This window comes from Onychomys torridus, unplaced genomic scaffold, assembly GCF_903995425.1.
Source record: "Onychomys torridus unplaced genomic scaffold, mOncTor1.1, whole genome shotgun sequence".
NCBI classification, from domain to species: domain Eukaryota; kingdom Metazoa; phylum Chordata; class Mammalia; order Rodentia; family Cricetidae; genus Onychomys; species Onychomys torridus.
In genome coordinates this window covers 73,236-97,906 of record NW_023413390.1, presented here as the reverse complement: position 1 = coordinate 97,906, position 24,671 = coordinate 73,236, and the positions used below count along the sequence as shown (strand labels likewise).

General features: G+C 39.8%; 1 pseudogene; it reads right to left on the bottom strand.

Annotated features, from left to right (window-relative positions):
- Positions 1–986: 986 nt before the first annotated feature.
- LOC118576291 overlaps positions 987–24,671 on the bottom strand; it is a 36,359-nt pseudogene continuing 12,674 nt past the window's right edge.

Here is a 24,671-nt window from a genome sequence, read left to right as displayed (position 1 = left end):
GGATAGAATCTAGCTTCTTATTAACATAATTATACCATTTAAAATTATGTATCACCTACATTATTCTTGCAAGTTTACAGCTTGAAGACGATTAAAAGAGGTTGAGAGATGACAATATACAAGGCATACATCACAGACTTGCATATTTATACAAAATGCAGTACTCTAGAAAAGAGAAGATCAAAAAGTGTTGTTCTCAGAGAATAGGACAGCTTTTGTGAAATGTTCATGAATTCTTAGAAAAGTATATTTATAAATATGCAGGATTCACACAAAGCACAATTTCACTTGGTAGAAAACAGAAAAAAAAATATCAAAAATCAAGAATTGTGAAAAGGAGAGTATAAAAACCACTATTTGGATATTGAAGGTCAGAGAGAGAACTGACTACAGGTTCTGATGACCTGGATACAGCTGGACACTGACATTCTTCACAGATTTAACAGAAGTTTCTTGTAATTATCTGTTAATGGGAGTATCCAGTTTTCTGATTCTGACTTTGGGTTATGATATAAAGATATGAATTGACCTGCATTCTCCTGTAGCATGCACCTCATTAAACAAACAGTTGGCAAAATATTTTCATCATGTCAAGATCTTATTCACTATTTAAAATGTGCTTTTATTCAGAATGAAAGCATACATCAAATGAAAGCAGGATATAATTGTGGAACATATCAAGGACATCAGAATCATTCAGATACATATGGAAGTATATGTTATTTCACAGGCAAATGTATGGAATTTTGAAGAGGCAAAGAATAATATATAACTCATACTAATAGACAAATAGAATTAATATTATGGAAATCAAGTTTCTAATTCAGAGAAAAAGTAAGTCACATTGGAAGATGAGAGAATAAATAGTGATTTCATCAACACAGGAAACCAATAAACAAAAATTCTGAAATTGCTACATTATATCTGACAATTGGTATGGTGCTAAACTGTCTTAAAGACTTATATGTAATTAAGAAACATGTGGATTAAGCTATAGGTTGGAATTTTCTCTTAGAATGTGTTTTGTTCTTGATGCAATGCAGTGAGTTCCTATCTGGTCTTAACAAAATAATGTAGCATTTGGGGGCAAAGATGCAGCCCAGGAGGCCTGCACTGGAAGCCAAGATAGCAAAGATTTCCATGGCCACCATGACCTTCCTTTTGGTGCTATGATACACAGGAAGGAATGTGATCCACACACTACAGAACATCAACATGCTAAATGTCAAGAACTTGGCTTCATTAAATGTGTCAGGTAGGTTCATGGAGAGGTAGGCCATAGTGTAGCTCCCAAGTGCCAAGAGGCAGAGGTATCCCAGCACACAGTGGAAGGCCACAGTTGAGCCCTTGTTGCAAACAATGATGATGTACCCATGTTCAGAGTGAGCATCTGAGTCATCAAATGGAGGAGAGGTGCTCAGCTAAACTCCACAGAGTACAAGCTGGAGGAAGGTACAGATGGGAATGATGAAGTTAGGGGCCCTTGATATCATCAGCCACCTCACCATTCTTCCTGGAACAGTGACCTTGAAGGCCAGAACCACAGTAAGAGTTTTTGTGAAGACACTAGAGAGAGCCACAGTGAACAGAACTGCAAATGTACTCTGCTACAAGATACAGGTGACTGTGTTGGGATGGCCAATGAAGAGCAATGGACAGAGGAAGCAAAAGATCAGAGAGATGAAAAGGACATAAGTGAGAGTCTGATTGTTGGCCTTGACAATGGGAGTATGGTGATGCTTCCCAAAGATAATATAACCCCCACTGTCAGTAGAAAGCAGCCCAGGGCCATGCAGGAGAGTGCTATTCCCAAGGGGTCTTCATAGGACAGAACTGTCACAGCTTTCTTGATGCAGTGGTTCTGTTGTGTATTTGCATAGTGTCTATCAGGACACTTCACACAATTATCTACATCTGGTCATAAATAAAAGTTATGTTGAGGCTGTGCTCAAGCTCCCCTTTTATCCCAAGCCCCTTCCCAGCACCAGTTGTCTGGCATGATACCTACATCTCTTCTCTTCACTGTTTAAGACTCAAGTAAATTAGACTTAGTGTATAATGGAGTAATTTTTGATAATTTCCCAATGATAACTTGAAAGTTTCATCTAAAATAAACAATACATAAGTATCAATGTATTTATATCATACTTTCATTTGGTTGAAAAATTCAAAATTTTCCAAACTGACTTATTCAATTTGATATTTATTGAAATTATTTAAACAAGTTATTGAATTCATGATTTTGTGGGTACCAAGATTATCTTTTTTTATTTCAAGTATTTACTACAGGCACCATAATCTGATTACACACACATATTCATATTCATGATCTCCCAAAATGAGAATAAGTCCCTTCTTGCTCAGTGAACTTACACTCTCATAGAGTAAATTTGTCAGTTGTTTTGCGGGAAGAGAGACAGATTGCAATGGTTAATTTTAATGGAACTTAGAATTTCTGGGGAGACATATATTAAGTTGAGTCTGTGATTTCAGTTGATGGGGTATCACTCTGGTGGAAAGGGTTAAACCCACTGAGAGAGTATGGGCACCATTCCATGATGTAGAGTCCCAGACTAAAAAAAGAAACAAAATAAGTGGAGCTCAGGGTATTCATCTCTCCTTGCCTCCTGACTACAGTACCAATGTGCCCAGCAGCTTCTACTCTTGCTGACATGAGAACAGTACTCTCAAACTGAGAGTCAGTTTGTCAAGTAATTGATCAGAGCATCAAGACAAGTAACTAACTGATGAACATGTCTGCATATATATTATTCTGTCACAAAGCAGAGGAGTTGTATACCTTCTACATAGCTACACATACTGCTGTTGTTGAAACAGACGTGTTAGGGATATTTCAGTGTAAATACAGATACAAATTTTTGTATTAGACATAACTGTATATTAAGATATTCTTCATCATAGGTGAATTTTATATGTTTAGTTAGCTTTGCTGCAAAAATAATTGATGCCACTATACAGAGTATGAGGTTATTGAGAAATTATTACCATATTTATCCATCCAAAACTTCATAAGCTACCTGAACACAGAGCACTAAGCTGAATGAATACTTTTATATCCTAAAATGATTCAGCCATATGCCTGATAATCTGAATAAAATTTGACCATTTTCAAATTGGTTTTTTTTTTAAAAGGTAAAAACATTAAGATTTCAGTATTGAAAGATGACAGTCCCTCCTCTTTCAGTCCAGGGTGTAAGAGCCTGAATTGTTGAGACCAAGATTGGAAAAAGCACAGGGACAAATAGCCAAACTAATGGAAACACATGAATTATGAACCAAAAGCTGTGGAGCCCCCAACTGGATCAGGCCCTCTGGATAAGTGAGACTAATATAATAAATATAAATAAATAATTAAATGAATGAATGAATAAATAAATAAATAAATAAATAAATAAATAAATAAATAAGAAGAGGACACCTGCTTGGTGTTTCATCACTCTTTCTTTCCCACTGGTCTTTCGGTGATCTCTCTCTCTCTCTCTCTCTCTCTCTCTCTCTCTCTCTCTTTCTATCTCTCACACACACACACAAACCAAATTTCAAAATAACAATCAAATGAGTTAAGAGTCACAAATTTTTAATTTGGGTTTTTGTGTCTTACTTCTGTGGCTCATTATTCCTGTCTTAATTAATTAATATCTACAGAAAGTTTATACTCATGCTACAGAATCAAGGTAAAAATAGAAGCAGCCACAAGAGCAGGAGCCAGGGTTCATCAGATCTTCCCCATGTGTTTGCCCTACTCTGAACTCTCCTTAAAAGGCATAATCTACAGTGTTTTACTAACCCAGTAGGACAGGCATTGCCAATGTCTCCATCTCACAGATGAGGTGTGCGGTGAAATGCTAAGAAAGCAAGAAGTAACAGAAGCACAAGGTGGTGGAGTGGATTCCCAACTCAAATGCTCTGCACAAGAGGCCATCTCTTCAATAGCCCAATAAAGAAAGTATGAAAAAGTAATTTAAAAAAATATGACAGACCTCATGTATAGTTTTATATTTATTTATTTTTATATACTCTAATGATAATGCTGGCCTTCACAGTAATGTTAGTAAACTTCTATTGGACTTTACTGACATGCCTTATTGAACATTCACTACTGATGAACTTCTCAAGATGTCATCCATACCTGCTTAGGGTGCTGTGTCTACCTATGCCTACTAACACCATCCAAGTTCTCAAGCAGGATACTTGCAATGATGGTTGGAGGGTGGTCTGGCTGCAACATCTGTCACCCCATTGAAGGCCAGGCTTGATTCACATGATCTGGCAGGCTAGGAAGGTGTCCCCTTCCTCCCTCACCACTCCATGTACATCCTTCCTGAAGATGCACACTTGTTCAAATGGCAGGACCTTACCCGAATGGAGTAGGACAAATCTTCAGTCATGGGTATACAAGTAGCTGTGCTCCCCAGCTAGAACCTCCACACAATCTCTCAAGGGTATCTTTCATTGTGTGCCTTCACACAATCCTCACTCTAAAGGTACTTCTCTTTACTGGCTATTGGTTTCTAACAGAGCATGAGTTCATCAAAGCCATAACCGTATGTCTTTTTTTTTTTTTTTTTTTGGTTTTTGCTCTTTTTTTCCCTTTTTTTATTTATTATATTTGTGTTTTAATTTTACACATCAGCCATGGGTTCCCCTGTCTTCCCCCCTCCCACCCCTTCCTCCACCTTCCCCGCAGCCCCTCCCCTCCATTCCCATCTCCTCCAGGGCCAAGAATCCCATGAGGATTCAATTCAACCTGGTGGATTTAATACAGGCAGGACCAGTCTCCTACTTCCAGGCTGAGCAAAGTGTCCCTGTGTAAGCCCAAGGTTCCAAACAGCCAGCTCATGCACAAAGGACAGGTCCAGGTCCCACTGCCTGGGCTCAAGTGTTTTCTTGAACTGCAGTCATTCAGGGTTTGAGGCTGAGGTTTCAGTCTTCCTCCAATGTACACATGGAACATGTACATGAACTTACCATGCCACCAATGAACACAAAGCATCTATATGCATGATAAGTCTTTGACAGTCTGTACAGTACAGACTTAATATACACATTTTGAAAACAGGCACTTCAAAAACACTCCAAAATTAGAAAATTTACACTTTTGTGAAATAATATTTAAATCCCCTAATGTTTGGGGAAATGATTATAGATTCAAAATATTCAAATTAATAAATAACAAATCTAATTAGACTGAAATCATAATGATTGGAAATCTTATCTGGTTTTCTCTCCATATTCAACATTGTGTCAGTGTGTGCTTCTCACATTCACTGTTTTCAGTCACCTCATGCCTATTTTCTGTTCCTTGGATGTCAACATAGGTTTCTGCTATTGTGTCCAGATCCACTGTGAAAAACAGATCTTTGCACTTCAGTCCTGAGTTACTGTGAGAACAGGAGTGTGCACCTCTGCCTGGCTTAATCTCAACATCACAATTAGCGGGAGTGATGATGCCATTTCAACTAGTTGTCACAAGTCAGTATTCTATAATTTACTTATTCTATGTTCATTAATGCTTCTGTTAACACATTATAAAGATAGAGTCATTTGTATGCAATAATAAATGAGTATTACCAGTTCTTAGGTTAATCAAATGAAAGAAGTGATACAAATCTAGATTTAATTTCATACTACATAGACAATTATTAATTTAAAAAATATTTTGTTCAATGCAACATTCTCATGATAAATTTTGTGATATACTACACTAACGTATATTTTCTGCTCCACAATTATTTTAGGAATTTAAAACCTATGTTATATGCTGAGCAAACTCTCCTTATATATTATGTACCATGATGCTTCCTGTATGCATATGAAGATGTAAGTAAACAAGGAAGAAAAGATAATAATTAAGGGAATGTTGAAAGTTATTTATGCAAGATATCAAGGATAGAGCATTGAAAAAAAAAGGTTGTTTGGTACAAGGCACCTGTTGCTCTCCAGAGGGGCCCATACTCTCTCACAAGCACCTACATGGTAAGACAAGACCATCTGTGACTCCATGTCTAGGTGATCTGATGCCCTATGCTGCCTTCCATGTATTCCAAGCAATCGTGTGGTTCATATACATGCATGCAGGCAAGATATTCAGAGACAAAAGAACATGAAAAACCTTACTTAAAATATTTATAACTATAAAAAATGGTAGTTCAAATACATTTCTGATCATCTTTGACAGATCCAGAGCCATGATTGAAATTATGAAAGTATGGATGCTAAGGACACAACCATAAAATGTGTGTAAATTATGAATAAATGCACTTTCAAAAACAAGGAAAGTGGACAATTTGTACCATGTGTGTTAAATGCTCTGACAAAATGAGAAGACTACCATGGGATAGATAAAGTGTTTTTTCCACAGAGACCAATACCTAGAGAGAACAAACATTGATCAATTATGAATTTCAATAGCCAGACAGAAATTTTAAAATGACAATACAAGGAGCTGAAAAATTATGACTTTTAAATGAAATCATAGTGCTTATCTCTGCTGTCCATTCACAGCAAGATTCCATCTGCTTAGACATTGCAGATCACTGTGGAGAAGTGGGAAATACCACAGTCAGACTGACACTTACCTGTCTCATTGGAAATCACATTGTCTGGATAAGGTGTACAATCATAGCAACAGGCAGCCTTGCCCTCCTGGGGGGATTTTCTGAATACAGAAACACAGCTCTCACTGCACACAGAGCGAGGAAGCTGAGAATTAAATACTTCAGAAAAAACTTTTAGGAGGACACAGGGTTAAGGAAATAAAGATATTACTTTTCAGTATCAAATAATGAGATGGCAAGTTTTTATATTTTTAATGGCAGATTATGGTTTTGATGATTCAACTTTGAAATTATATAACCAATGAAGTTAAATGTGCTAAAACCCAATGACAACAAATCTCTGAACAGTTTTGGGAGTATTAAGTGGCAGGGAAAAATAATAGAGAGTTGCATCATTGAACACATGTCTGGAAGGGCAACTAGAATGTCATAAAGTGTTCCTACTGTGTGATTTTTTAATGGCTAGATAGAGCAAATATTTGTAATGATGAAATATAACATCTCTTTGCCTATAAACCTAAAAGGATTCAGAATTACAATGACAACAAGTCTTTGGACCTTTGTGTGAGAGATGATGTACATTATTGTACTTGAAGAGGGTGAAGACATACTGTAACAGTAGGTAGCACCATGTCATTGACTATTGTCCTGGACAAAATGAAAACCAAGAAGAAATATGAAGAGACGTATTAACCTGTATGTACTTCCTGACTGAAGAAGCATTGTGAATAACTTTCTCAAGCTCTTGCAGCCATGATTGACTGACTCTTGATGCACCTGCACCTGCCACATGAGACCTTATTAAGTCTATGATTTTTTGTTGCATTTGTTTGGTGCATGTTTTTTTTTATTTTTTTGATGAACTGATTCCTTTTTCAGCAGCAAGACATTTAATTAATCAATGGAAATATGCCCTCTGTTGATGGAGTCCCCAAAATTATGCAGTAGATTACAGCTGATATTTGGAAGATCAACCCACCAGAAATATGCGTATCTGATGGAGGACAAACTCATACATAAGGCAATGAGGATTACTATCTTTTGAGCAGATGGCTGCTTATTACTGTAAATCTTTTGTGTGATGCCATGCTTTTCACTCTCTATAGCAGCTTTAAGATATGTCCCACAAATCCGCCCCAGAACTCCCATCAGGACCAGAGGTGAGTGCCTGGGGTTATTATAGCCAGAGAGGCAACCCCCCCTGGGTCCCACCCCTGGGCACCATCCTGGGAGGAACAGACCAACTTGGCCCCTGTTTCTGGCCAATTGGCGGGCCCTGTGAGAAGGCTCCCTTTTTCCAAGACTGCAGGCAGACCCTGCAGTCTCCACACCCTGCCCCCACACCTATTTGCCCAAGACCACAGACACTTCCTCAGACTCAGAGATCAGCCCCCAGCTCCCATCCACACGGGAACTCCCATCTGGACCAGAGACCAGAGAGAGCCTCCAAAAGACACTACAACCTCAACACCTTGCCCCCATACCCATCTGCTGGAGACCCCAGCCACTTCCAGAGACTTAGAGACCAGTGTCCAGAATTCCATCCTGTCCCAGATCTCCCTTGTGGACCAGAGAGCCCCCAGCTCCCATCCCTGATTCCCATTGGACAAGCTCCATCCTGTCCTGGAACTCCCATCTGGACAAGAGGAGCTCCCATCTGGACAAGATAAGGAGATCCCGGGGTCTTCCTGAGACTCAGAGTCCAGTCCCCCAGCTCCTATCCAGCCAGCACTCTCATCTGGACCAGAGCTCCCATTTGGCCCAGAGCTTCCATCTGGACCACAGAGAGGCTCCCTAAATCTGTCAGCTCTGTCTGGACCAAGTAAACTGATAAGACCAAGAACGAAGCCAAATGGAGATGGGCAGGTGCCAAGGCAGAAGTACATACAACAAAATAAAGAGCAATACAGCATCACCAGAACCTAGCCCTTCTCCAACAGCTAGACCTGAACATCATGGAATGGAAGAAGAAGAAGAAGAAGAAGAAGAAGAAGAAGAAGAAGAAGAAGAAGAAGAAGAAGAAGAAGAAGAAGAAAACAACCTTATAAGTAACATCATGAAGACACTAGAACCTTATATAGAAGAAATCAAAAATAAAGTGGAGAAACAGACAAACAAAAAAAATGGGAAGAACATTATAAAAAAAACTAGAGGAAAGGACAATTAAAGCAGAAGAAAACAATAAGTCACCAAAAGAAAATCAGGAAAAAACAAAGGGAAAAGTCCAAGACCTGAAGAGGGAAATAGAAAAAAATGAAGAAGACACTAGCAGAAGGAATGCTGGAAATAGAAAATCTGAGTAAACAAACAGGAACTTCAGATGCAAGTATAACCAACAGAATGCAAGAAATGGAAGAGAGGATCCCTGGTGTTGAAGATACGGTAGAAGAAATAGATTCATTAGTCAAAGAAAACACTAAAACCAACAAAGTCATGACCAAAATGTCAAAGAAATTTGGGACACCATGAAAAGACCAAACCTATGAACAATAGGGATAGAGGAAGGAGAAGAATACCAACTCAAAGGCACAGAAAATATATTTAACAAGATCATGGAAGAAAACTTTCCCACCTTAAAGAACAAATTGCCTATGAAAATACAAGAAGCCTATAGATAACCAAGAAGACTAGACGCACAAAAAAGTCCCCTTGCTACATAATAATTAAACAACTAAATGTACAGAATAAAGAAAGAATATTAAGGGCAGCAAAGGAAAAAGGCCAAGTGACTTATAAAGGCAAACCCATCAGAATAACACCTAATTTCTCAATGGAGAATTTGAAAGCCAGAAGGACCTGGACAGATATAATGCAGACACTAAGAGACCATGGATGCCAGCCTAGACTAATATAGCCAGCAAAACTCTCAATCATCATAGATGGAGTGAACAAGACCTTCCAAGACAAAACCAGATTTAAACAATACTTATGCACAAACCCAGCCCTCCAGAAAGCACTAGAAGGAAAATTCCAACCTAAGGAAGGCAGATACAACCATGAAAACACAGGCAATACATAACTCCACAGCAGTAAACCCTAAAGAAGAGAAGTACACACACACTACCACCAAATAATAAAAATAATAACAGGAACAATCACTAGTCATTAATAACCCTTAATATCAATGGACTTAATTCACCTATAAAAGATACAGACAAACAGAATCGATATGAAAACAGGACCCATCTTACTGCTGCATACAAGAAACACACCTCAAATTCAAAGAAAGACACCTCCTAAGAATAAAAGGCTGGGAAAAGACTTTCCAATCAAATGGTCTTAAGAAACAACCTGGTGTAGCCATCTTAATATCCAGCAAAATACACTTCAAACTAAAATCAATCAAAAGAGATGAAGAAGGACATTGCATACTCATTGCAGAAAAGATTCACCAAGATGAACTCTCAATTTTGAACATTTACGCCCCAAACACAAGGGTACCCACATATGTAAAAGAAACATTACTGAAGCTTAAATCACATATAAAACCCCAAATATTAATAGTGGGAGACTTCAACACCCCACTTTCACCTCTGGACCTATCAGCCAAATTGAAACTTAACAGAGACATAATGGTCTTAACTGATGTTATGGCTCAAATGGACTTAATTGATATCTACAGAACATTCCACCCAAACAAAAAAGAATATACCTTCTTCTCAGCAGCCCGTGGAAACTTCTCTAAAATCGACCACATTCTTGGCCACAAAGCAAATCTCAAAAGATACAAAACAATTGGAATAACCTCCTGTGTTCTATTGGACCACCATGGTTTAAGGTTAGATTTCAACAACAGAAAAAAGTACAGAAACCCTACAATCTCATGGAAACTGAATAATGCTCAACTGAATCACCAATGGGTTAAGGAAGAAATAAAGAAAGAAATTAAAGACTTCCTAGAGATTAATGAAAATGAATATACTACATAGCCAAACTTATAGAACACTATGAAAGCACTGCTAAGAGGAAAATTCACAGCACTAAATGCCCACATGAAGAAGTTGGAGATATCTCACACTAGTGAATTAACAAAACACCTTAAACCTCTAGAACAAGAAGAAGCAAAGTCATCCGGGAAGAATAGACACCAGGAAATAATCAAACTGAGAGCTGAAATTAATAAATAAAATAGAAACAAAGAGAACAATACAAAAATCATTGAAACAAAGAGTTGGTTCATTGAGAAAATCAACAAGATAGACAAGCCCTTATCCAAACTAACCAAAAGGCAGAGAGACAGCATCCAAATTAACAAAATCAGAACTTAAAAGGGAGAAATAACAACAGGCAATGAGGAAATCCAGAGAACCATCAGATCATACTTCAAAATCTTGTACTCCACAAAATTGGAAGATCTAAAAGAAATGTAAAATTTTCTGTATGGGTACCACATACCTATGTTAAATCAAGATCAGATGAATTATTTAAATAGACCAATAACCCCTAAGGAAATAGAATCAGTCATTAAAAGTCAGTCTCCCACCAAAAAGAAGCCCAGGACCAGATGGTTTCAGTGTAGAATCCTACCAAATCTTCAAAGAATACTTAATACCAATACTCTTCAAATTGTTCCACACAAAAGAAACAGAAGGAACATTACCAAACTCTTTCTGTGATGCTACAGCTACTCTGATTCCCAAGCCAAAGAGCAACAAAGAAAGAGAATTACACACCAATCTCCTTCATGAACATTGATGCAAAAATACTCAATAAAATATTGGCAAAGAGACACCAAGAACACATCAAAACAATTATCCACCATGAACAAGTAGGCTTCATGCTAGAGATGCACAGATGGTTCAACATACAAAAGTATGACAATGTAACACACCATATAAACAAACTGAAAGAAAAAAACACATGATCATTTCATTAGATGCTGAAAAGGCCATTGACAAAATCCAACACCCTTTCATGATAAAGGTCTTGGAGCGATCAGGAATACTGGGAACATACCTAAACATAATAAATGCAATTTACAGCAAGCTAACAGCAAACATCAAAGTAAAGGAGAGAAGACACTCAAAGTGATTCCACTAAAATCAGGAACAAGACAAGGCTCAACTATGTTTATAGCAGCATTATTTGTAATAGAACCTAGGAACAACCTAGGTGCCCTTCAAGTGCAGAATGGATTAAGAAAATGTGATACATATACACTCAGCAGAGAAAAACAATGAGATCATGAGGTTTGCAAGCCAATGGATAGAACAAGAAAACATCATCCTGTGTGAGGTAACCCAGACTCAGAAAGACAAACATGGTATGTACTCACTCATAAATGGATACTAGATGTACACCAAAGGATAACCAGACTGCAACTCACAGCTCCAGGGAACATAGCTAGTAAAGAAGAACCTAGGAAAGACACAGAGATCACCCAGCAACAGAGAAATGGATGAGATCTATGTGAGCAAACTGGGGGTGAGGGGGTTAATGAAGGGCAAGGGTTTGGGAAAAGAGAGCGTAGGGGAGTGGCAGTCCCAGCTGGATCAGGAACAGAGTGGGAGAACAAAGAAAGAGATGCCATGATAAATGAAGACACCATGGCAATAGGAAGAAGCAGGGTGCTAGTGAGGTCCCCAGGAATCTACAAAGATAACTCCACTGTAGACTAAAGGCAATGGTCGAGAGGGTGCCTAGGCTGACCTACTCTGATGATCAGATGGCCAAACACCATAAATGTCATGATAGAACTCTCATCCAGTGACTGATGGAAGCAGATGCAGAGATCACTGGACAAGACCCAGGCAGAACTCCAGTTGTCCAATGGAGGAGAGACAGGAGGGATCATATGAGCAAGAGATATCGAAACCATGATTGGAAAAAGTACAGACAACTAGCCCAACTAGTGGAAACTGGTGGAAACACATGAACTGTGAAGCAATATCTGAGGAACCCACATGGAACTGGTCAAGGACCTCTGGATAAGTGAGACAGTTGTTTAGCTTGATCTGTCTGGGACCTGTCCTTAGTTCATGAGACAGCTTTTTGGAACCTAGTGCCTATGCTGAGTTACTTTGCTCAGCCTTGGTGCAGGGAGGAGTGGGTTGGACCTGCCTCATCTGAAGGTACCAGGTTCTGCTGACTCCCCAGGGGAGACCTTTCCTTGGAGGAGGTGGGAACAGGGGGGTTGGGGGGAAGACTGGGAGTGAGAGGAGGGAAGACATGGAAATCTGTGGTTGATACGTAAACTGAGTAGAAAATCTCTTAATAAAAAGAAAAAATCAAAATTATAAAAAATAACATTATGAAGATGATAGAGGCCTTTAAAGGGAAAATTTAAAATTCCCTTATAGAAATTGAGTAAAAAATAAAATTTGTAATTAATCAATAAATCCCTTGAAGAAGGCCAAGAAAACCAAGAAAAACCAACTAAACAGATGAAGGGAAAAGTTCAAGAACTGAAAGAAGCAATAAAAAGAAACAGACTCTCCAAGACTGTAGCTGCTCTGACACAGAGCCTGCCATTGTTGATTGGAATAAGAGGTGAATCGTTGTTCTCATAGCTGAATACCCCAGGCTCTAGGTTTTGGGCCCAGGGGCACAACCGTGCACCCCCACACCACCACCCATTGCAGTCCCAGTTTCAGGCCAACAGAACAGGTCTCCTGCAGACAGGTCAGAATACCACCACCAGATCTTTCACCACCACCACCACCACCACCACCACCACCACCACCACCACCACCAGATCCTGGAACCCACAAGCCCCAACTCCACCCAACCCAACCAGGACTGATTGGACTAAGAGCTGTTCCCTGAGACATAGAGTCCATCACCATCAATTGGACCAAGAGCCCTTATTAGACCAAAAGCTCCCATTGGAAGAAGTGTATCTATCAGACCAAGAGAGGCTCCCTCAGACACAGACACCAATTGCACCAAGTGGAGAAAGTGATGGATAGACACTGGTGCAAAAATACAGTCAACAACAAAGACCAATATGGTACCATCAGAACCTACTGGTTCTAAATCAGCAAGAACTGAACATTCCTACACAGAAGACACAGAAGAAATAGACCTTAAAAATGACTTTAAGAGGATGATAGAGGCCTTTAAAGAGGCAATGAAAAATTCCCTTAAATGAATTGAGGAAGTAACTGTTCCCTGAGGCAGAGCCTGCCAGCACCCAATTGGACTAAGAGGTGAGTCTTTATCCTTATACCCAAACACTCCAGCCCCTAGGCTTTGGGGCCCAGGGGCACAACCCTGCACCCCTACACCCCCACCTGTTGAAGTTCCAGTTTAAAGCAAGTTGGCAGGCAGATCTCCTACACACAGGACAGAACACCCCAAAAATTCTACCAATGAACTCCTACAGCTGATGAACACCTTCAATAACGTGGCAGGATACAAGATTAACTTAAAAAAATCAGCAGCCCTCTTATACACAAATGATAAATGAGATGAGAAAGAAATCAGAGAAACATCACTCTTTACAATAGCCACAAATAATATAAAATTAACTCTAACTAAGACCTGTATGACAAGTTAATGGAGAAAAAATTTGAAGAAGATATTAGAAAATGGAAAGATTTCCCATGCTCATGGATAGGTAGGATTAACATAGTAAAAATGGCAGTCTTAGTGCAGTGGATGATTGATTGATAGATAAAACATTAATTGACCAGTAGCTGGGCAGTTAGTATAGGCATGACTAGCAGAGAGGAGAATTGGGAGAACAGAAAAGCAGAGAAAAGGAGTCACCAGGCTGCCATCAAGGGAGCATCAAGTAAAGCAGACAATGGTGGGCCTGAGCTAATGGCTGAGCAGTTTAAATAATATAAGCATATACATCTTTATTTTTAAGTGGGCAACAGGCCTACCAGGGCTTGGCGGGACCTGGAGAGAAAAACTCCAGCTTCAGCTTACCAAAACCAATCTACAGATTCAATGCAATCCCCATCAAAATCCCAAAACAATTTTTCACAGACCTGGAAAGAATAATACTCAACTTCATTTGGAAAATCAGAAAAACCAGGATAGCTAAAAGACTCCTGTGCTACGCCCACAGCTGTGACACCTGTGTAGCTGTAGCAAGTATGCCGCTGTGCTGGGGCCCAGCAGCTGAAGGGTTGAGGTAGGAGCTTCCCGGAGCGTGGCCTCAAGCGGTTCCCCCACAATCAGCAATCGTCATGCAGCCTGAGGATCCCAGAAAGCCCTGGAAAACAAAATGGCCTTGACGACAGTCCTTGTTGGCACTAATCATGATCTTTCTCTGTATGTCTTATCTGTGTCTTCTCCAGTTAACAGCACAACCAGTACAGGTCAGCACCAACATGACTGACCCAGGTCACCTGTACCCGGAGCACCTCCATTTATCAGACCAGTGTATAAGGAACTTCAAAAGACTTCCTCAAATACATCTCTGGGGTCGTTCCTGTTTAGAGTAGAGCAGCGCGAGCTCTTGTCAGAAACAACCAGAAAGCCCAAAAATGAAAGTAAAAATAAAAAATGTTACGAGGGAATAAACATAGCGTGCCAGACCCTTCTAGAGAGAAAGAGTTAGAGAAAATTCCCCAACACACACTTCCCGGGGGGGTATACACAGTACTTCTTAGGAGGGAGCTGGTGGACAGCCCCTAGGTGGACCCCCGAAGGTGGAAGTTACCTAGAGCCGCTCCCATATACAAGAAGTTATGATAAAGTTGGGAACAGATGGGTAAATTATGAAGAACGGCTTGAAAAGCAAATGGGCATATGATAGTAAAATATAACCCAGGCTGACAAGAGTTTGGCTCCCCACAGATGTGGTCACTGGCGCGAGACAGATTTCACAAAATTCTGAGATCATGCCCTCAGACAATAGCCACGGTGAACTCGCGCTGCGGAAGTGATACACAAAAATAGATATGGATGTCTCTTGTTATTGTTTCTTGCTGACTCTGAGTAATTGTAAAAAATAATGACCTGATGTAACCCCCTGCCAAGTTCCTTGATTGTAAAAGTATATAAGCATTGCCTATACAGAAGTAAAATTGCAGCAGCACATCAACACATGTGTCTGTCTGTCATTCTCCTCGCCGATTCCTGACTTCTCCTTGAGCCTTCTCCCTGGTTCTCCCGCAGTGGTGGTCTCCCTCTGGATGGTCTGCGGCACTCCTGTACAACAAAGCCACCTCTGAAGGCATCACTATCTCTGACATCAAGCTCTACTATAGAGCCATAGTAATAAAAACAGCTTGGTACTGGCATAAAAATCAATATATGGACCAATGGAATTGAAATGAAGACACTGACATCAACCCACACACCTATGAACACATGATTTTTGATAAAGAAGCCAAAACTGTACAATGGAAAAAAGAAATCCTCTTCAACAAATAGTACTGGCATAACTGGATGTCAACATGTAGAAGATCGCAAATAGGCCAGCATTATTTGTAATAGAACCTAGGAACAACCTAGTGCCCTTCAAGTGCAGAATGGATTAAGAAAATGTGATACATATACACTCAGCAGAGAAAAACAATGAGATCATGAGGTTTGCAAGCCAATGGATAGAACAAGAAAACATCATCCTGTGTGAGGTAACCCAGACTCAGAAAGACAAACATGGTATGTACTCACTCATAAATGGATACTAGATGTACACCAAAGGATAACCAGACTGCAACTCACAGCTCCAGGGAACATAGCTAGTAAAGAAGAACCTAGGAAAGACACAGAGATCACCCAGCAACAGAGAAATGGATGAGATCTATGTGAGCAAATTGGGGGTGAGGGGGTTAATGAAGGGCAAGGGTTTGGGAAAAGAGAGCGTAGGGGAGTGGCAGTCCCAGCTGATCAGGAACAGAGTGGGAGAACAAAGAAAGAGATACCATGATAAATGAAGACACCATGGGAATAGGAAGAAGCAGGGTGCTAGTGAGGTCCCCAGGAATCTACAAAGATAACTCCACTGTAGACTAAAGGCAATGGTCAAGAGGGTGCCTAGGCTGACCTACTCTGATGATCAGATGGCCAAACACCATAACTGTCATGATAGAACTCTCATCCAGTGACTGATGGAAGCAGATGCAGAGATCACTGGACAAGACCCAGGCAGAACTCCAGTTGTCCAATGGAGGAAAGACAGGAGGGATCATATGAGCAAGAGATATCGAAACCATGATTGGAAAAAGTACAGACAACTAGCCCAACTAGTGGAAACTGGTGGAAACACATGAACTGTGAAGCAATATCTGAGGAACCCACATGGAACTGGTCAAGGACCTCTGGGTAAGTGAGACAGTTGTTTAGCTTGATCTGTCTGGGACCTGTCCTTAGTTCATGAGACAGCTTTTTGGAACCTAGTGCCTATGCTGAGTTACTTTGCTCAGCCTTGGTGCAGGGAGGAGTGGGTTGGACCTGCCTCATCTGAAGGTACCAGGTTCTGCTGACTCCCCAGGGGAGACCTTTCCTTGGAGGAGGTGGGAACAGGGGGGTTGGGGGGAAGACTGGGAGTGAGAGGAGGGAAGACATGGAAATCTGTGGTTGATATGTAAACTGAGTAGAAAATCTCTTAATAAAAAGAAAAAATCAAAATTATAAAAAATAACATTATGAAGATGATAGAGGTCTTTAAAGGGGAAAATTTAAAATTCCCTTAAAGAAATTGAGTAAAAAATAAAAACTGTAATAAATCAATAAATCCCTTGAAGAAGGCCAAGAAAACCAAGAAAAACCAACTAAACAGATGAAGGGAAAAGTTCAAGAACTGAAAGAAGCAATAAAAAGAAACAGACTCTCCAAGACTTAAGCTGCTCTGATACAGAGCCTGCCATTGTTGATTGGAATAAGAGGTGAATCTTTGTTCTCATAGCTGAATACCCCAGGCTCTAGGCTTTGGGCCCAGGGGCACAACCCTGCACCCCCACACCAACACCCATTGCAGTCCCAGTTTCAGGCCAACAGAACAGGTCTCCTGCAGACAGGTCAGAATACCACCACCAGATCTTTCACCACCACCACCACCACCACCACCACCACCACCACCACCACCACCAGATCCTGGAACCCACAAGCCCCAACTCCACCCAACACAACCAGGACTGATTGGACTAAGAGCTGTTCCCTGAGACATAGAGTCCATCACCATCAATTGGACCAAGAGCCCTTATTAGACCAAAAGCTCCCATTGGAAGAAGTGTATCTATCAGACCAAGAGAGGCTCCCTCAGACACAGACACCAATTGCACCAAGTGGAGAAAGTGATTGATAGACGCTGGTGCAAAAATACAGTCAACAACAAAGACCAATATGGTACCATCAGAAGCTACTGGTTCTACATCAGCAAGAACTGAACATTCCTACACAGAAGACGCAGAAGAAATAGACCTTAAAAATGACTTTAAGAGGATGATAGAGGCCTTTAAAGAGGCAATGAAAAATTCCCTTCAATGAATTGAGGAAGTAACTGTTCCCTGAGGCAGAGCCTGCCAGCACCCAATTGGATTAAGAGGTGAGTCTTTATTCTTATACCCAAACAATCCAGCCCCTAGGCTTTGGGGCCCAGGAGCACAATCCTGTACCTCTACACCCCCACCTGTTGAAGTTCCAGTTTAAAGCAAGTTGGCAGGCAGACCTCCTGCACACAGGACAGAACACCCCAAAAATTCTACCAATGAACTCCTACAGCTGATGAACACCTTCAATAATGTGGCAGGATACAAGATTAACTTAAAAAAATCAGCAGCCCTCTTATACACAAATGATAAATGAGATGAGAAAGAAATCAGAGAAACATCACTCTTTACAATAGCCACAAATAATATAAAATTAACTCTAACTAAGACCTGTATGACAAGTTAATGGAGAAAAAATTTGAAGAAGATATTAGAAAATGGAAAGATTTCCCATGCTCATGGATAGGTAGGATTAACATAGTAAAAATGGCAGTCTTAGTTCAGTGGATGATTGATTGATAGATAAAACATTAATTGGCCAGTAGCTGGGCAGTTAGTATAGGCATGACTAGCAGAGAGGAGAATTGGGAGAACAGAAAAGCAGAGAAAAGGAGTCACCAGGCTGCCATCAAGGGAGCATCAAGTAAAGCAGACAATGGCGGGCCTGAGCTAATGGCTGAGCAGTTTAAATAATATAAGCATATACATCTTTATTTTTAAGTGGGCTACAGGCCTACCAGGGCTTGGCGGGACCTGGAGAGAAAAACTCCAGCTTCAGCTTACCAAAACCAATCTACAGATTCAATGCAATCCCCATCAAAATCCCAAAACAATTTTTCACAGACCTGGAAAGAATAATACTCAACTTCATTTGGAAAATCAGAAAAACCAGGATAGCTAAAAGACTCCTGTACAACAAAGCCACCTCTGAAGGCATCACTATCTCTGACATCAAGCTCTACTATAGAGCCACAGTAATAAAAACAGCTTGGTACTGGCATAAAAATCAATATATGGACCAATGGAATTGAAATGAAGACACTGACATCAACCCACACACCTATGAACACATGATTTTTGATAAAGAAGCCAAAACTGTACAATGGAAAAAAGAAATCCTCTTCAACAAATAGTACTGGCATAACTGGATGTCAACATGTAGAAGATCGCAAATAGATCCATATCCAACATCATGCACAAAACTCAAGTCCAAGTAGATCAAAGACCTCAATATAAAACCAGTTATACTGCATCTGATAGAAGAAAATTAGGAGGTAGTCTTGAACAGGAGACCACTTCCAAGTATAACACAAGTAGCACAGATGCTGAGAGCGACTGTTAATAAATGGGAACTCCTGAAACTGAGAAGGTTCTATAAGGCAAAGGACACAGTAAATAAGACAAAAAGACAGCCTATAGAATGGGAAAAGAATTTCACCACACATCTGACAGAGGGCTGATCTCTAAAATACCTAAGAACTCAAGAAACTAGACATCAAAATAATGTATAATCCATTTCAAAATGGGCTATAGAGCTAAACAGAAAATTCTCAACAGAAGAATCTCAAATGGCTGAAAGATATTTAAGGAATTGCTTATCATCCTTAGTTATCAGGGAGATGCAAATCAAAATGCCTCTGAGATATCATCTTACACCTGTCAGAATGGCTAAGATCAAAGCAAGGCAGACAGCTAATGTTAGAGAGGATGTAGAACTAGGGGAACACTCCTCCACTGTTGGTGAGAGTGCAAATTTGTACATTCATTTTGGAAATCAGTGTGGTGGTTTCTCAGAAGATTGGTAATCAATCTTCCTCAAGACACAGCTTTACCACTCTTGGGCATGTACCCAAGATATGCTCAATTATCCTACAGGAACACATGCTCAGCTATGTTAATAGCAGCATTATTCATAATACCCAGAACCTGGAAACAACCTAGATGCCCTTCAACCAAAGAATGGACAAGAGGTGAGTGCCTGGGGTTATAGTCAGAGAGGCCCCCACCTCTAGGTCCCACCCCTGGGAAACAGCCACCCCAGGAAGACCTGCCCAACTTGGCCACGGTTTCTGGCCATTTAGCAGGCCCTGGGGGAGGGCTCCTCTTTTCCAAGACTGCAGGCAGACCCTGCAGTCTCCATACCGTGCCCCCACAGCCATCTTCCTGAGATCTCAGCAACTTCCTGAGGGGGATAGTAGACAGTAGGAGATAGGGGATAAGAACATAAGGGAACAGGAGCTTCGAGCTGGAACAGGGACATAGTGGGGGAGCAATGAAAGAGACACCATGATAAAGGGAGACATCATGAGGATAGAAAGAAACTGGGTGCTAGGGAAATTCCCAAGAATCCACAAGGATGACTCCAGCTTAGACTAAATAGAGAGAAAACAAAATCATTAAGTTGGGTGGGTGGGCTATTAAGGAGGATCTGGGAGAAGATGAGGGAGGACAACCCATGATCACAAAGTATTGTACAAAAATGTATTTTAAGAATCACCCTGATGAGCCTGGCGCTGGTGGCACACTCCTGTAATCCCAGCACTCAGGAGGCAGAGCAAGGTGGATCTCTGGGAGTTCAAGGCCAGCCTGGTCTACAGAGCAAATCCAGGACAGCCTCCAAAGCTACAGAGAAACCCTGTCTCAAAAAAAAAAAAAAAAAAAAAAAAAGAATCACCCTGATTGAAAAAAATTTAAAATAAGAAGGGAGGATTGGGGATTTAGTTCAGTGGTAGAGTGCTTGCCTAGCAAGCACAAGGCCCTGGGTTCGATTCCCAGCTCCACAAAAAGAAAAAAAATTCAAGAATCACCCCGATGAACTGATTCTTAAAATTAGAATCTGGCTTATTTTCAGTTTTACTATAGTGATTGACATAATTTATCCTCTATTTTATTATTAAAAGTTTACAACTTGTGAACTATAAAAAGACTGATTACAGACAAATGTCACAATACAAGGCACACAGCACATAATGTCTTTGAAATTTATGGAAATATATATTACAAAAGAAATTAGAAAATTCAGAAATTCTGTTCCTAAAAATGTCATATCTTTTATGGAATGTTCATACAATATGGTGAAATGAGTACTCATAAATGTGTAGAAGTTATACAATAAACAGTTTCAGTTGAAAAAAATATAGAACAATTTCTCAAAATAGAAGAATTGAGGATGACTGAGCACACAAACCATTTTGGATATCTCTGGTCAAAGATAGATATGAGCACATGTTTTACAGAAGTGATTACAGATGGGCTTTTCAAATCACAGATTTAAAAGAAGCTTCATGTAATTGATTGTTTCGGTATGTATATGATTAACTGATATCTGACTTTGCATTATAATTAAGAAATAAATTTGTATTCACACTACTCTAATTTGCATCTCATTATGTAAATATTTGACAGTAATATATTCATGTCAAAATCATATTCATTTTCTTAAATGTGCCTTTGTTCATAGCAAAAGCATACGAAAAATGTAAGCATGATGAATCCAGGAAACATTTCAAGTGCTTCAAAAACACATGGATATGAATGAAAACATTTGGGACTATGATGGTAAAGTCATACAGTGTTGAAGAAGTGAAGAATACAGACATATCCCATTCATTTTTTCTTTGATATTAATTGAGAGAGATAATTTTATTGAAATAAGCATACTAATTTAGAGGAATATGCCAAAATATTAGAAGATGGGAGAATAAGGGTGTATTTCACCAATAAATGAAACCAACAAACAGAAAATCTTCAATTGCGATATGATCTCTGACAACTGGATTGGTATTAAACAGGCTTGAAGACTTCCAAATTAGAAATCAGTTTCTAATATAAACAAATGTGTAGATAATAGGAGATGAGAAAATAAAGATGACTTTCATCAATGAATAAAATTAATATATATATGTACATATATACAATATTAAATTTCTATATTATCTTTGACAATTGTGTTAGTGTTCAACAGTCTTGAAGAATTTCATGTAATTAAGAGAACACAGACTAAGCTGTAAGATTGACTTTTCCTCTAGAATATGCTTTGTTCCTGACATGAGAAAGCACATTCCTATGTGGTCTTAACAAAATAATATAGCACTTGGGGAAAAAGATGCAGCCTAGGAGGCCTGCACTGGATGCCAGGATAGAGAAGACTTCCATGGCCACCATGAGTTTCCCCTTGGTGCTGTGGTAGACAGGGAGGAAGGTGACCCACACACTGAAGAACACCAACATGCTGAAAGTGATGAACTTGGCTTCATTGAATGTGTCAGGCAGGTTCCTGGACAGGTAAGCCAAAGTGTAGCTCCCAAGTGCCATGGAGCAGAGGTATGCCAGGACAGAATGGAAGGCAATAGTGGAGCCCTTGTTGCATAGAATAATTAGGTGTCCATATTCTGTGTAAGCATCTGAATCAATAAAGGGAGGAGAGATGCCCAGCCAAATTCCACAGAGCACAAGTTGGAAGAGGGTGCAGATGGGAATGATGAAGGTAGGAGTCTTTGATATCATCATCCACCTTGTCAGTCTGCCTGGAACTGTGACTTTGAAAGCCAGAACCACAGTAAGAGTTTTGGCCAAGACTGTGGAGAGAGCCACAGTGAACAGAACTGCAAATGTACTCTGCTGCAGGATACAGGTGGCTGTGTTGGGAAGGCCAATGAATAGCAATGGACAGAGAAAACAGAAGATCAGAGTGATGAGCAGGTTGTAAGTGAGAGCCTGGTTATTGGCCTTGACAATGGGAGTGTGGTGGTACTTCACAAAAACACCAAGAACACCAGCAGTGAGTGCAGAGAAGCCCAGGGCCAAGCAGGTGAGAGCCATCCCCAAAGGGTCTTCATAGGACAGAAATGACACTGCTTTCTGGAGGCAGTGGTTCTTCTTGTGTTTCGCATAATGACTTTCTGGACACTTCACACAATGATCCATATCTACTCAGGAATTAAAGTTATTATGAGTCTCTGCTCATTTTCCCTTTATCTCTAGCCAATTCATAGCACCAACTCTCTGGCATTTGCCCACAGTTCCTCTGTTGTTCGTGAATCCAAAACCACAAGGTTCCAGCACCATTTTTGAAATGGATATTCTTAGAGATAAGGTGAAGCTAAAAGAGATGCAGATTTTGATGATGAAATTTCTTCCCAGAAAGGTTCAACAGAACCCAGTAAGCAATGGTTTCATTGTCCTAAAAACCCTGCCATCATTTGCTAGCTATACTAAGCTATCAACCTTTTAATTGATGAAGACCAAATATGAATATAGTGAAAAATGTTTCTAGACAGTTAGTGTAACACAAATTGCTAAATGGTTCTATTTAATAATAAAAAAAACCTGGAGCCAGTTACTGGAGAGAAAGCTGAGAGATCAGAGGAACAGAATAAGTCAGCCACAAGTTCTTACCACTAGGAAATCCTCAGCCCAAAAGAGATACCTCCTGTATCCTCACACCTATATACCCTTCTTTGCCTTGCCATCTTACTTCCTCTCTCCACCCAGCTCTTTCACTTCCTGTCTGTCTGTACAGACCTCCAGACCTCCATGGTTAACTAGTTAAAGGCATGTACCACCACCCCTGGATCTAGTCCCAGCATGGCCTTGAACTCACAGAGGTCCAGATGAATCTCTGTCTCCCAAAAGCTAGGATTAAAGACGTGTGCTACTATTGCCTGACCTCTAAGCTTAGCATAGTGGCTGGCTTTTTCCATTGATTCCCCAAGTGAACTTTATTTATAAGAGCACAAATAAAACATCACAAGTTAGTTTCAAAAGAAAGAACTGATGCACACAAGCACACAATAACAAGCAAATAAACAAATTGATGAATGTGAATTCAAGCAAAAACCCACAATGTTAAGAGCTAGCTGCATCCACAATATTTAAATAATCTATTCAAAGTTTCAGTTTGTAAATTGTGGTGTTTTATGTCCAAAATGTTAATAAAATGGTCAATTAGGAGACACAACCATAGCTTCAGAATTTTAACCATAAGGATCTAATAGCATTTGACCATTAAGGATATAGTTCTCCTATTTCTGTTCTGTAATGTATTTAGAGATAATGAGGTTTCAATTGAGTGTTATATCATGAGAAGATTCTGAGGTTAAATGTAACACAAAGTATATAAGACATACATTGAAACCTTGTTATTGCCACCCATTCTCATGAACAATGACATGTGTCTGCAATCACTTCTATATGTGAAATTATGAACAATCTCTCAGGTGCTTTTTGCAAAACTTGCCACAATGTACAATCATGTAATGTGTGCTTTTGTAAAACCTCAGTGTGTCACTGGGTTAAAATGTCGACAAAATTTACAGGTATACAAACATTGATTAAAAACATACAGGGAGAGAAATTACCTCCCAAGGGAAGGAATTTGCCTCCCCAGCTTGATGGGGCTGAATTTGTACTTTTTGGAGTGTCATCTCATGGAGACTGTGAGCCACAGCATACACAGAATTATATAAGTTGTAACTCTCTGGACTCAGATCCATTTCCCAAACATTTTTAGGCAACATATTCAAGGAGGCATTGGGTAGACAGCTACTCAGAATTTTACACTCAGGTCCAGAAAAAGGACAATTGAAGTATGTGTTCCACAGAACAGCAAGATAACCATCATCTGGGTATCTGGAAGGGTTGTATGCCTGGACAAACTTCCTAAAATCAGAAATCTCAGCACGGTGATGTGCAAAAATGAGAC